Source organism: Lolium rigidum, chromosome 6 (assembly GCF_022539505.1).
Source record: "Lolium rigidum isolate FL_2022 chromosome 6, APGP_CSIRO_Lrig_0.1, whole genome shotgun sequence".
Taxonomy (NCBI): domain Eukaryota; kingdom Viridiplantae; phylum Streptophyta; class Magnoliopsida; order Poales; family Poaceae; genus Lolium; species Lolium rigidum.
Genome location: NC_061513.1, coordinates 323,008,682 through 323,014,703, shown reverse-complemented (window position 1 = coordinate 323,014,703; position 6,022 = coordinate 323,008,682). Strand labels below are relative to the sequence as shown.

General features: G+C 51.0%; 2 pseudogenes; one reads left to right on the top strand and one right to left on the bottom strand.

Moving 5' to 3' along the window:
• The first annotated feature begins 702 nt into the window (after positions 1–702).
• LOC124664715 lies at positions 703–2,909 on the top strand (annotated as a pseudogene).
• A 746-nt stretch (positions 2,910–3,655) lies between these two features.
• Positions 3,656–5,169, bottom strand: LOC124664714 (annotated as a pseudogene).
• Between the last annotated feature and the right edge of the window lie 853 nt (positions 5,170–6,022).

The window sequence follows — 6,022 nt, the reverse complement described above, 5'->3', positions numbered from 1 at the left end:
TGCACGGCCTAATCACCAGGTGCCTCCATCATGGGCCGCCTTCATTGCTATGCGTCGGGAGATTCGAGACTCTACAATGCATCAGCTGCTGCAAGATGATCTAGTGGAGCACATATGGAGGCTCCGAGGCAACGCCAACGCCGACGCCAACTAGTCTGTCTAATTTGTTTGAAAAATTGTGAAATTGTGTGCTTCATTTGTTTCAGCACTTGTTAAACATTGTACAATTATTTTCGCCGAATTTGTTTCAGCAATTTTCGTACTGTTGGTCGAGGTTGGGGGTTTCCTGCCGGGGGGACGGCTGGAACTTCGGCGCTCCCCACGCCAAATCTTCCTTCAATCCAGACGAAAATATCGCCGGATTTGGGCGTGGGGAGCGCCAACGAGTGGGGATGCTCTCAAACCGGGTTTCGTGCTCCTATAAGGCATACATGGACTGGAGGCCCAATTGTAGCAGGGTCCAGAAGGGAGAGGCTCCGGCCGGTACCCGACCAGGTCGAGGCGACGAGGACTGCAGGCCATCGACGAAGCAGCGAGGGTTGGACTGGGATTCGAGCGGCGCCGGCCGGAGCGCACCTGACCAGCTCAAGCCGGCGAGGGCTGTTGGATAGCGGCGGAGCAGCGCCGGCCGAAGAGCACCTGACCAGATCGAGCCGACGAGGGATTGAGGGTGGGTGGGGGCCGAGCAGCGGCGGAGTGATCAGGCGGCGCGGAGGACTTGAGTGAGGTAAATCTTCTCCTGTTTTGTTTTACTTAAAAGAGGATACTTTTTGTCCCCTGATCTCAAGTCCCAGTTCTGCTACTTAAGTTCAATGTCAACACGTCTAATCGCATAGTGACTCTCCATTTAAGTCTAAATAAAGGATTATCTCTCTCTGTCTCAACTTAAATTCGCCCTGGTTATCATGAAATCCTGCCTCCAAAACATGCAAAAGTTTGATTATATATACAAAGAAAAGTTTGATTTGTAACTCTACGTGTTTGCAATGCAATATGAAGTTTGATCATTGTGCTCGACCATGAAGCAATTACAGTCTTTTTCCTTGTTCAGGTTGGGGCTTTTGCTCGGATATGGGGAGGACCTACGATCCACTGCTTGGGACCATGGTTAAAGCACCAGATGGTATAGGAACGGTCTTGCTATCACGCACCCAGAGTCATATGTATAAAGTGTGGCAAGAGATCGAACCTGTAGTCTTCCTTGGAGTTGGTGTTGGTTTGTGCTGGACAGTTTGGAGCTACATGAGCCGCAAGTCATCCCTGACCACATACGGACATTACATGACAGGCAACAAATGTGGCCCGGTGGTTGGCCGCGATGACGAGATCGATCGTGTTATTTCCATTCTCTGCTGCAAGACCAAGAACTGTGCTGCACTCGTTGGCGCCCCAGGGGTTGGCAAGACGGCCATAGCTGAGGGCCTCGCACAGCGCATTGCTTCCGGCAAGGTTCCTGCCGAGCTCGCCGAGGCTCGTATCTTGGAGCTTGACCTTGGGGGGATGGTGTCTGGAACTATATTACGTGGTATGTTTGAGGGTCGTTTAAAGAAAGTAATAAAGGAGGCGGAGAATTCACGCGGCAAAATAATTCTCTTCATCGACGAGATGCACATGCTGATTGGTGCCGGTAGCGTCGGTGGCCCATGGGGAACCAATGATGCTGCCAACATGCTGAAGCCGGCGTTGGCTCGTGGTCGTATCCGTTGTGTGGGCGCGATGACTTTTGATGATTACCGCAAGTACATTGAGAACGATGGTGCACTCGAATGACGGTTCCAGAAAGTGCATATTGCGGAACCGAGCATGCAGACGACCATTGCCATTCTGCGGGGCATAAAGCAGCAGTATGAACAGCACCATGGCGTGGAAATCCAAGATGCCACTGTTGTTGCTGCTGCACAGCTTGCTGGACGCTACATCACTGGTGAGGAATTAATTTACTCCTATTGTTTCTTGAGGTGATTAGTAGATGCACAACCTCACCTAGCCACTTAGCAAGTAATACCTCCTTTCCAGAATATAAGCCTTTTTAGATAGCTAAGTTAGCTTTCTAAAAAGGCTTATATTTCGGGACAAAGGTTATATATAATGAAAAGAAATACATGTTTAATTGGTTATGGTTAGATTAGAGGGTAAGAATGATCACACTAGAGTACCTCAGTTGCCTTGGATACATGAAGTTGAAATAATTTATGAATCATGTTTAAGGTTCTAATAAATTCATGACAGCATATGCACAAGTTAATATGGTAACCTGCACTGCAATGTTTCTTTTCTGCCGAGTTCCACTCATGATTGACAAGAATGGATATTTATGTCATACACTATTGATGGGTTTTATTGCTGGCTGTACTGTAGGTCGTCATTTTCCTGATAAGGCTATTGATCTGATTGATGGGGCGTGTTCTACTGCAAAAAAAATGATGCAGATTGACAATCAAGAAGAGGAAGTGGACGCTGTGAAGAAAACAATCATTGTTACGCCAAATCATGTCGCGGAAGTAGGCATTTTCTTCCAATGAGTTATGTGTACTGTTTTGATCAATGGTATATGTTTGTCTTGCAAATTTTAATGTTGTCCTTTGAAGGTTGTGAGCCGATGGACCGGAATTCCTGTCACTGCGCTTGATCAAGATGAGAAGGACAGGTTAATCCACCTAGCGGACAGACTTCATGAGCGAGTTGTTGGCCAGGATGAAGCGGTAAATCTGGTTGCAGAAGCAGTGTTACGTTCCAGGGCTGGCCTTGATTATCCTGGCCAACCCATAGGATCATTCCTTTTCTTAGGATTGACTGGTGTTGGAAAGACAGAGCTTGCAAAGGCTCTTGCGGAGCAACTATTTGGCAGCGAGAAGACGATGGTTCGCAGCGAGAATTTGTTGATGATATTTGACCAATATTTAAATTAATTCTTGATTTTCGTTTCTAGAACCTGGTTAGATTAGAGCTATGGTCCTTTTCTACTCTCCAAACAAGGGAACAAAGGAAAAAAGTATAAGTCTAGCACTTTTTAACACCAAGGCACGTGAACTATACAGAGCAACAAACCAGAGAAAGAAATGGATAATGACCCGATCAAGTAAGGCCAGCCCAGCTCCGTCTAGCAGGCCACGTTAAAAAACATGTACGTCTCACCTTACCGATTAAACAACGAGCATCGATCGATCAATTTTTTTGTTCCCGATTAAACTGTGGCATGGGACATCAGCCTATTGAGCTCTAACTTAATTCTCAGTAGGTTAAGCTCTAGCTGAAGCGCAATGCAATCAAAAGTAATAATCTAAGCACAGTGCAGAATTTCATAAGATAAAAGAAAGGATGAAGCCTGCTACCCGCATTCATAAAGTCAATGCAAAATACGTTGGTGAGTTGACTTTGTATTTATATCAAAATTCGGAAACCACTTTTGTACACTAGAATTTCACGTTCTACTAGTAAACCGAGCTAAAACAAGTTAATATGGCTTACACATTGGTATAATGCATGGATGTGTAGCTACCCATACGGGTAGCAAATGCACTCTCTAAAAGAAATACTCATCATTGATACAAACACACTCAAATTTCCAAAGTAACGGGCACAAAAGTACATAGTAATCAAATAAGAATGGCTGGTATGAAGATTAGTTCCGAAATCCAAATAGACGGCTCAACAGCTACTCCTCTGTGGAGGGGTCGAGGACGTGCCCGGCGAAGACAACCGCGCCAGTTGCCTCCTCCACTATGTAGAACGCAAAAGGATGGTTGGCGACGAAATCCACTTGCAGAGGTGATCTCTCTGGACTGTCCATTGCGCATCCTTCATGTCGATAACCATGGTGATGGCCGCGGCTTCGGTACCTTCCTCGTTCGCCTCGATCACCGCCTTGTGTATGATGTCGTCCACCACAATCAAGCCGTCACCCTCCACCATGTCTAGCAAGTTGTCCTGCGCACTGAACGGCAGCTCCAGACCTAGCTTCTTGAGGACCCTGACGATGCTGTTGTAGAAGGAGAGCTTGAACCTAGGCACTCGGAGCTCCCGAATGTCGACTCGCCGCTTCGGCAGGTGGTCTTGCGAGCCCGGCAGCGAGGGTTCCCAGACCAGTGGAGCTAGCATTCCTCGTCAGCGGATGTCTGGTCATGAGCGGCAACTCGAATCCTCTAGCCGTGGCCGCAGCAGGCTGTCCGGCTTTGCCATCGGTAGGATCCACGACATGTCCTGCAAAGAGGATCGCCCCCGAAGTCTCTTCGACAATGAAATACGCAAACGGATGGTCAGCGACAAAATCCACCGTCGGCTCCCGCATCATCCCCGGTGCACATCCAGGAGCGATCCGCATGATGGTGACCGCAGCAGCTACGGTGCCTTCCTCGTTGACCTCAACAACAGCCTTATGGAAGACGTCTTGCACCACCAAAGGCAAACCGCTGCGGTCGGCCTCCATCATGTCCGACAGGTCGGCACCCATGCAGAACGGCAGCACAAGTCCCAAGTCTTTGAGAATTTGGGTGACGTTGCTGAGGAACTCAAGCTTGAACTTGGGAACACCGAAATGGCAGACCTTGACCTTGCTAGACGGCAGGTGGTCGAGCACGAAGCCCGGCCGGGAGGTTATCTCGTCGAGGAGGGTACGCAAGCCGTCGTACGCGTCCGGTAGGAAGATGCACATGGAGTACTGCGGGTCTTTCTTCAAGCTGGCCGTCGACGACCAATGGTCTCTTTGTTGTTGCTGCATCTTGTACTGCAGCTTGAGCACCTTGAACCCGTCGTACACGGCGATGAAGTGGCGGTCCGAGTTGCACATGAAGGGCGCGTCGACCGTGGCGCCGTCGAGCAGGTGGAACGGCCTGTCCGTCGTGCTCCGCTCGTAGAACGGCAAGTCCCACTTCCCTCTGAAGTATATGGCGTTGGCGAGCACGGCGTCAGTGTCGGCGTCAAAGGACTTGGCGGAGACGATGCTGTCGATGAGGTTCCTCGTGACCTCCGCGACCCGGGCGTTGATCTGCTCCGCCGCCTCCCCGCGTTCTCGTGGAAGTCCGCGGCGCGCGCCTCCGCCATGTACGTGCCGACGACGGCCTTGCGGTACGCCGGCTTCAGAGGGCGCGTCCTGTCGCTCCACACGCCGCACGCGAACGCGACGCTCGGCCCGCCGGAACCGGACCGGTCCTTCAGCGCGTCGGCCAGCATGGTAGAGATGGATTCCTCGAGCTCGTCGCGAGACCGGGCGCCCAGGAGCCGGAGGATCTGATTTGGATTGCGAAACAGTGTCGGATTCTTTTTGTTTCCAAGAAAGGCGTATGCAATGCGACGGGGTCGGTTTCGTTTACTTTTGAGGTTATGCCAGTTTCGTGTGATGGATGGCGGTTTGGTAACTTTGGTTTGATTGTACTCTGCCAATGAGCAGGCAAGAAGCGGCTTCCGCGCGGATCACCCCACACAAGTCCATCTCAGCCGTGCGAAGGACGCCCATCCAACGACCCTCGCGCTCCCAAAAATCCAAGGAAACACAACCTACGCATCCTACTAGACTTGTGCGTAGCCTGTCTCCTCCACTCCTCCAAGCAAAACGCATCAATGCACCGCACAAGTTTCAAAAAAGAAAAAAACTCACGCATCAATGCACCCAACCCTCCTCTAGTATCTAGTGTAGCTGCTGGATCCCCTTTCTCCCTCAATCAAATCAAACTCCCCTGCCTCGCCTCGCCTCGCCGCCGATTCCCTCCGCCTCTACCGACGCCGGAGCACAGGGCCGCTCCTCGCCGTCCCAAGCAACCGGCCGCGCGCCGCCAGGGAGGCCTTCACCGTCGACCAACTCGGTTCGTAACTCCATTCCTTCTCCTCCTCCTTCGCGTCTTTTTCCTTGGGTTGCTGCTCTGCTAACGCCCGGGTCCCTCCCTCCCTCCCTCCCAGTTTGCTTTGATTCCATGCGCAGCACCTCTGCTCCATGCTCCACATCCACCACGAGGACGGCAACGGGAACCAACAGATCGAAAACACTCTCACTTGCCTCTGGTTGGGCAACGCCACTCACCGCCGCCCA